The sequence below is a fragment of the Cryptomeria japonica genome, unplaced genomic scaffold (genome assembly GCF_030272615.1).
Source record: "Cryptomeria japonica unplaced genomic scaffold, Sugi_1.0 HiC_scaffold_157, whole genome shotgun sequence".
NCBI classification, from domain to species: domain Eukaryota; kingdom Viridiplantae; phylum Streptophyta; class Pinopsida; order Cupressales; family Cupressaceae; genus Cryptomeria; species Cryptomeria japonica.
The window spans coordinates 188,980-197,500 of record NW_026728979.1 but is presented as its reverse complement, the minus strand read 5'-3'; positions in this window follow the sequence as shown (position 1 = coordinate 197,500).

The window sequence follows — 8,521 nt, the reverse complement described above, 5'->3', positions numbered from 1 at the left end:
GTGTGCGGTGGGAAGGGCCCAGCAGCCAGAATGCATGAAGCGACGGATGAAGCAGTGATGACAACCGGGCTGTGAGGAGAGGAGGGATGCAGCCAAGAAAGCAATCAGGGCTCGAGGCAAGGGATGCATCAAGGATAGCAATCATGTTGTGAGGCGAGATTCCAAAGGCTAAACGTGAGAGGCTGCAGGGTCGACTCAGAGAGGTCTATGCATGTGAGAGGCTGAAAGCAAGGTCGACTCGGAGCGGTCTATGCATCGGGCGCGCTTGGGGCGACTACCAGTGCCAACCCCTTATCCCGCGACGCGTCCGACAAAGAGAACGTTCCAAGGCGGCAGAGGAGGTTACCAGCCGAAGGATGCAGTAGCAATAACAGGTATAGTTCCGCGGCGGCCGAGAAGACTCACCGCATAGGAATCGGGATGCGAGGCGAGGGATGCGGCGGGAAGGCCCCGACGGCTAAACGGAAGAGGCTGCAGGGCCGCCTCGGAATGGTCCAAGCATCGGATGCGATTGGGACGACTACCAGTGCCAACCCCTTATCCCGCGATGCGTCCGATACACAGATAGTTCCAAGGCGGCCGAGGAGCCTCACCGCATATCAATCGGGGTGCGAGGCGAGGGATGGGGCGGGAAGGCCCCAACGGCTAGACGGAAGAGGCTTCAGGGCCACCTCGGAATGGTCCAAGCATCGGACGCGCTTGGGGCGACTGCCAGTGCCAACCCCTTATCCCGCGATGCGTCCGATACACAGATGGTTCCAAGGCGGCCGAGGAGCCTCACCGCATAGCAATCGGGGGTGCGAGGCGAGGGATGGGGCGGGAAGGCCCCAACGGCTAGACGGAAGAGGCTTCAGGGCCGCCTAGGAATGGTCCAAGCATCGGACACGCTTGGGGCGACTACCAGTGACAGCCCCCTATCCCGCGATGCGTCCGATACGAAGATGGTTCCAAGGCGGCCGAGGAGCCTCACCGCATAGCAATCGGGGTGCGAGGTGGGGGATGCGGCGAGATGGCCCCAACGGCTAGACGGAAGAGGCCACAGGGCCGCGTCGGAATAGTCCAAGCATCGGACGCGCTTGGGGCGACTACCAGTGACAACCCCTTATCCCGCGATGCGTCCGATACGAAGATAGTTCCAAGGCGGCCGAGGAGCCTCACCGCATAGCAATCGGGGTGCGAGGTGGGGGATGCGGCGAGATGGCCCCAACGGCTAGACGGAAGAGGCTGCAGGGCCGCCTCGGAATAGTCCAAGCATCGGACGCGCTTGGGGCCACTACCAGTGACAACCCCTTATCCCGCGATGCGTCCGATACGAAGATAGTTCCAAGGCGGCCGAAAAGCCTCACCGCATAGCAATCGGGGTGCGAGGTGGGGGATGCGGCGAGATGGCCCCAACGGCTAGACGGAAGAGGCCACAGGGCCGCCTCGGAATAGTCCAAGCATCGGACGCGCTTGGGGCGACTACCAGTGACAACCCCTTATCCCGCGATGCGTCCGATACGAAGATAGTTCCCAGGCGGCCGAGGAGCCTCACCGCATAGCAATCGGGGTGCGAGGCGAGGGATGCGGCGAGATGGCCCCAAAGGCTAGACGGAAGAGGCTGCAGGGCTGCCTCGGAATAGTCCAAGCATCGGACGCGCTTGGGGCGACTACCACTGCCAACCCCTTATCCCGCGATGCGTCCGATACACAGATAGTTCCGAGGCGGCCGAGGAGGTGGGGGATGCAGCGAGATGGCCCCAACGGCTAGACGGAAGAGGCTGCAGGGCCGCCTCGAAATAGTCCAAGCATCGGACGCGCTTGGGGCGACTACCAGTGACAACCCCTTATCCCGCGATGCGTCCGATACACAGATAGTTCCGAGGCGGCCAAGGAGCCTCACCGCATAGCAATCGTGGTGCGAGGTGGGGGATGCGGCGAGATGGCCCCAACGGCTAGACGGAAGAGGCTGCAGGGCCGCCTCGGAATGGTCCAAGCATCGGATGCGCTTGGGGCGACTACCACTGCCAACCCCTTATCCCGCGATGCGTCCGATACACAGATAGTTCCAAGGCGGCCGAGGAGCCTCACAGCATAGCAATCAGGGTGCGAGGCGAGGGATGCGGCGAGAAAGCCCCAACGGCTAGAGGGAAGAGGCTTCAGGTCCGCCTCGGAATGGTCCAAGCATCGGACGCGCTTGGGGCGACTACCAGTGACAACCCCTTATCCCGCGACGCGTCCGATACACAGATAGTTCCAAGGCGGCCGAGGAGCCTCACCGCATAGCAATCGGGGTGCGAGGCGAGGGATGCGGCGAGAAGGACCCAACGGCTACACGGAAGAGGCTTCGGGGCCGCCTCGGAATGGTCCAAGCATCGGACGCGCTTGGGGCGACTACCAGTGACAACCCCTTATCCCGCGACGCGTCCGATACACAGATAGTTCCAAGGCGGCCGAGGAGCCTCACCGCATAGCAATCGGGGTGCGAGGCGAGGGATGCGGCGAGAAGGACCCAACGGCTAGACGGAAGAGGCTTCGGGGCCGCCTCGGAATGGTCCAAGCATCGGACGCGCTTGGGGCGACTACCAGTGACAACCCCTTATCCCGCGACGCGTCCGATACACAGATAGTTCCAAGGCGGCCGAGGAGCCTCACCGCATAGCAATCGGGGTGCGAGGCGAGGGATGCGGCGAGAAGGACCCAACGGCTAGACGGAAGAGGCTTCGGGTCCGCCTCGGAATGGTCCAAGCATCGGACGCGCTTGGGGCGACTACCAGTGACAACCCCTTATCCCGCGACGCGTCCGATACACAGATAGTTCCAAGGCGGCCGAGGAGCCTCACCGCATAGCAATCGGGGTGCGAGGCGAGGGATGCGGCGAGAAGGACCCAACGGCTAGACGGAAGAGGCTTCGGGTCCGCCTCGGAATGGTCCAAGCATCGGACGCGCTTGGGGCGACTACCAGTGACAACCCCTTATCCCGCGACGCGTCCGATACACAGATAGTTCCAAGGCGGCCGAGGAGCCTCACCGCATAGCAATCGGGGTGCGAGGCGAGGGATGCGGCGAGAAGGACCCAACGGCTAGACGGAAGAGGCTTCGGGTCCGCCTCGGAATGGTCCAAGCATCGGACGCGCTTGGGGCGACTACCAGTGACAACCCCTTATCCCGCGACGCGTCCGATACACAGATAGTTCCGAGGCGGCCGAGGAGCCTCACCGCATAGCAATCGGGGTGCGAGGCGAAGGATGCGGCGAGAAGGACCCAACGGCTAGACGGAAGAGGCTTCGGGTCCGCCTCGGAATGGTCCAAGCATCGGACGCGCTTGGGGCGACTACCAGTGACAACCCCTTATCCCGCGACGCGTCCGATACACAGATAGTTCCAAGGCGGCCGAGGAGCCTCACCGCATAGCAATCGGGGTGCGAGGCGAGGGATGCGGCGAGAAGGACCCAACGGCTAGACGGAAGAGGCTTCAGGGCCGCCTCGGAATGGTCCAAGCATCGAACGCGCTTGGGGCGACTACCAGTGACAACCCCTTATCCCGCGACGCGTCCGATACACAGATAGTTCCGAGGCGGCCGAGGAGCCTCACCGCATAGCAATCGGGGTGCGAGGCGAGGGATGCGGCGAGAAGGACCCAACGGCTAGACGGAAGAGGCTTCAGGGCCGCCTCGGAATGGTCCAAGCATCGGACGCGCTTGGGGCGACTACCAGTGACAACCCCTTATCCCGCGACGCGTCCGATACACAGATAGTTCCGAGGCGGCCGAGGAGCCTCACCGCATAGCAATCGGGGTGCGAGGCGAGGGATGCGGCGAGAAGGACCCAACGGCTAGACGGAAGAGGCTTCAGGGCCGCCTCGGAATGGTCCAAGCATCGGACGCGCTTGGGGCGACTACCAATGACAACCCCTTATCCCGCGACGCGTCCGATACACAGATAGTTCCGAGGCGGCCGAGGAGCCTCACCGCATAGCAATCGGGGTGCGAGGCGAGGGATGCGGCGAGAAGGACCCAACGGCTAGACGGAAGAGGCTTCAGGGCCGCCTCGGAATGGTCCAAGCATCGGACGCGCTTGGGGCGACTACCAGTGACAACCCCTTATCCCGCGACGCGTCCGATACACAGATAGTTCCGAGGCGGCCGAGGAGCCTCACCGCATAGCAATCGGGGTGCGAGGCGAGGGATGCGGCGAGAAGGACCCAACGGCTAGACGGAAGAGGCTTCAGGGCCGCCTCGGAATGGTCCAAGCATCGGACGCGCTTGGGGCGACTACCGTTGCCAACCCCTTATCCCGCGATGCGTCTGATACACAGATAGTTCCGAGGCGGCCGAGGAGCCTCACCGCATAGCAATCGGGTTGCGAGGCAGATTATTGGGAAGGGAACCCCCTGGGATGCGGCTCAAGCAGTGCCCAAAGGGACTGGAATGCGGAATCACATCGAGAGACCCAAATGCTATACGAGGGCTCAAATCGAATTATCGATTTGGCCACGACATGGACGCATCGGAACGACTACCTTTGCCGAACCACTCGCAATTGCATCCATACCGAAACCAATAGACATTTCCGTTAGAGCCCTCGCATAGCATTCGGGAATCTCGCATGCCCCTCTAAATCGACCAATGCTGGCGCTCAATGAAAATCCGAGCGCTACCACCGTTCGAGCGCCAGCATTGGTCGAGTTAGAGGGGCACGGGGGAGAATGCTCCAGTCAACACCTCCCCTATATAAGTTATTTGTCCGATTCTCGCACAACCGTAGTCTGCCTCGTCGAATCAAACAACGGTCCCAGATTCCGACTTCCGTTCCGTAGAGACCCAAAAGCTAGATGGAGGCTCGCAAGAAAGAGAGTCGGCGCATAGCAATCGGGTTTCTCGAACGTTTAGGGACCGAGCTCACTTGCGGATAGGGCAAAATCCGCCAAGCAACCCAAAAGCTAGACGGGGGCTCGAATCGAATCGCCTAGGCGGCCACAACAACGACGTGTTGGATCGACTACCAGTGCCAAACCATTCAGCAAGACTAGTCTGTGTCGAGGCCGGATAGAGATTCTCAGAGAGCGCCCGCATAGCATTTAGGAGACCTGCCGCGTCCCTCACACTCGACAAATGGTGGTGCACGTTTATAAATCCGAGCGATCCCAACCCTTTCAAGCACCAACATCGGTCGAGATAGAGGGGCACGGAGGGGGCTGCGTGAGACAACACAGTCCCCTATATAAGTTATTTGTCCGATTCTCACACATCCGAAGAATGGTCATCAAATCGGACAACAGCCCAAACTTCCGACTTCCGTCCCAGAAAGCCCAAGAGCTATCTAAAACGTTCATGGCCGGAACTCGATCGCGGCTATACCAGTCCGCCAAGCAACCCAAAAGCTAGACTGGAGCTCTAGTCGAATCACCTCTGTGGCCATTGCAAGGACGTGTTGGAGCGACTACCATTGCCGAACCATTCCGCAGGTCGAGTCCATACCAAGGCCGCATAGAGATTCACGATGAGCTCCTGCATAGCAATCAGGAGACTTGCCGTGTCCATCACAATCGATAAATCCTGGTGCAAGATTTTTGCATCCGAGCGCTCCAACCAGTCGAGCACCAGCATCAATCGACATAAACGGGCACGGGGGGAGGATGCTCGAGAACACTACCTCCCCTATATAAGTTATTTGTCCGATTCTCAAGCAGCCGAAGTCTGGTCATCGAATCGGGTCAAAGACCACAACTTCCGACTTTACCCACAATGCAAGTCATCGAATCGAACATCGGCCCCCGAGTCGGACTCCATGCGTATGTCAGGTCATCGGACCCAAATTCCGCCTTCCTGCGCATGGCGGGCCATCAATATCAACTCGGTCATCGGACCCAAACTCCGCCTTTTTGCGTATGGCACGCCTTCAAATCGGTCATCGGACCCAAATTCCGCCTTCCTGTGCATGGCGGGCCATCAACATCAACTCGGTCATCGGACCCAAATTCCGCCTTTCTGCGCATGGCACGCCATCAACTCGGTCATCGGACCCAAATTCCGCCTTCCTGCGCATGGCAGGTCATCGGACACAAATTCAGACCTCGCCAATATGCCTACGTATCGAATCGGTCATCGGACCCAACTTCCGACTTCATCCATACTGTAGGGTCTTTGAGGTTGGCGCGGTGCGCTCAACCCAGGGAGTCGACCCATCGAAGCATACACCTCCCCTATATAAGCTATTTGTCCGATTCCCACACCTGTGTAGTTTGCACCTCTGACCAGGACATCGACCCCAACTTCCGAACTCGACTGCAACGACGGCACCAGCGCCTTGGTGCGCACCTTGCGACGCACAGTCCCAACATTCGCCTTCCTGCACATGGCAGGTCATCGGACCCAAATTCCGACCTCGCGAGTATGCCTACATATCGAATCGGTCATCGGACCCAACTTCCGACTTCATCCATACCGTAGGGTCTTTGAGGTTGGCGCGGTGCGCTCAACCCGGGGAGTCGACCCAACGAAGCATACACCTCCCCTATATAAGCTATTTGTCCGATTCCCACACCTGTGTAGTTTGCACCTCCGATCAAGACATCGACCCCAACTTCCGAACTCGCCTCCAACGACCGAACCAGCGCCTTGGTGCGCACCTTGCAACGCACAGTGCCAACATTCGCCTTCCTGCACGTGGCAGGTCATCGGACCCAAATTCCGACCTCGCGAGTATGCCTACATATCGAATCGGTCATCGGACCCAACTTCCGACTTCATCCATACCGTAGGGTCTTTGAGGTTGGCGCGGTGCGCTCAACCCGGGGAGTCGACCCAACGAAGCATACACCTCCCCTATATAAGCTATTTGTCCGATTCCCACACCTGTGTAGCTTGCACCTCCGATCAGGACATCGACCCCAACTTCCGAACTCGACTAAAAAGACCGCACCAGCGCCTTGGTGTGCACCTTGCAACGCACAGTGTCAACATTCGCCTTCCTGCACATGGCAGGTCATCGGACCCAAATTCCGACCTCATGAGCATACCTACTAATCGAATCGGTCATCGGACCCAACTTCCGACTTCATCCATACCGTAGGGTCTTTGAGGTTGGCGCGGTGCGCTCAACCTGGGGAGTCGACCCATCGAAGCATACACCTCCCCTATATAAGCTATTTGTCCGATTCCGACACCTGTGTAGTTTGCACCTCCGCTCAGGACATCGACCCCAACTTCCGAACTCGCCTGCAACGACCGAACCAGCGCCTTGGTGCGCACCAAAAGTGCGCACTTTTGGAGGGCACTTTTCTGCGCTCCAAAGGTGCGCACTTTTGGAGGGCACTTTTTGGAGGGCACTTTTCTGCGCTCCAAAGGTGCGCACTTTTGGAGGGCACTTTTTGGAGGGCACTTTTCTGCGCTCCAAAGGTGCGCACTTTTGGAGGGCACTTTTTGGAGGGCACTTTTCTGCGCTCCAAAGGTGCGCACTTTTGGAGGGCACTTTTTGGAGGGCACTTTTCTGCGCTCCAAAGGTGCGCACTTTTGGAGGGCACTTTTTGGAGGGCACTTTTCTGCGCTCCAAAGGTGCGCACTTTTGGAGGGCACTTTTTGGAGGGCACTTTTCTGCGCTCCAAAGGTGCGCACTTTTGGAGGGCACTTTTTGGAGGGCACTTTTCTGCGCTCCAAAGGTGCGCACTTTTGGAGGGCACTTTTTGGAGGGCACTTTTCTGCGCTCCAAAGGTGCGCACTTTTGGAGGGCACTTTTTGGAGGGCACTTTTCTGCGCTCCAAAGGTGCGCACTTTTGGAGGGCACTTTTGTGCACTCCAAAGGTGCGCACTTTTGGAGGGCACTTTTCCTGTGCTCCAAAGGTGCACACCTAGGTGAGCACCTTCGACCACACCTTGTAGCACACCAAACTCTGACTTTCGACTTCATCCGCAATGCAGGGTCTTTGAGGTTGGCGCAATGCGCACAACCAGGGGAGTCGACCCATCAAACCCAACACCTCCCCTATATAAGCTATTTGTCTGATTCTCATACATGCGTAGCCTGCAGGAGCAATTAGGACATCGACCCCAACTTTCGGCTTCTAAACGAAAACAAGGTCTTTGAGGTTGGTGTAATGCGAACAACTAGGGGAGTCAACCCATCAAACCCAACACCTCCCCTATATAAGCTATTTGTCTGATTCTCATACATGTGTAGTCTACAGGAGCAATTAGGACATCGACCCCAACTTTTGACTTCTTAACGAAAACAAGGTCTTTGAGGTTGACGTAATGCGCACAACCAGGGGAGTCGACCCATCAAACCCAACACCTCCCCTATATAAGCTATTTGTCCGATTCTCATACATGTGTAGCCTGCAGGAGCCATTAGGACATTGACCCCAACTTTTGACTTCTTAACGAAAACAAGGTCTTTGAGGTTGGCGTAATGCGCACAACCAAGGGAGTTGACCCATCAAACCCAACACCTCCCCTATATAAGCTATTTGTCTGATTCTCATACATGTGTAGCCTGCAACAACGATTAGGACATCCACCCCAACTTCTGAATTCGTCTGCGT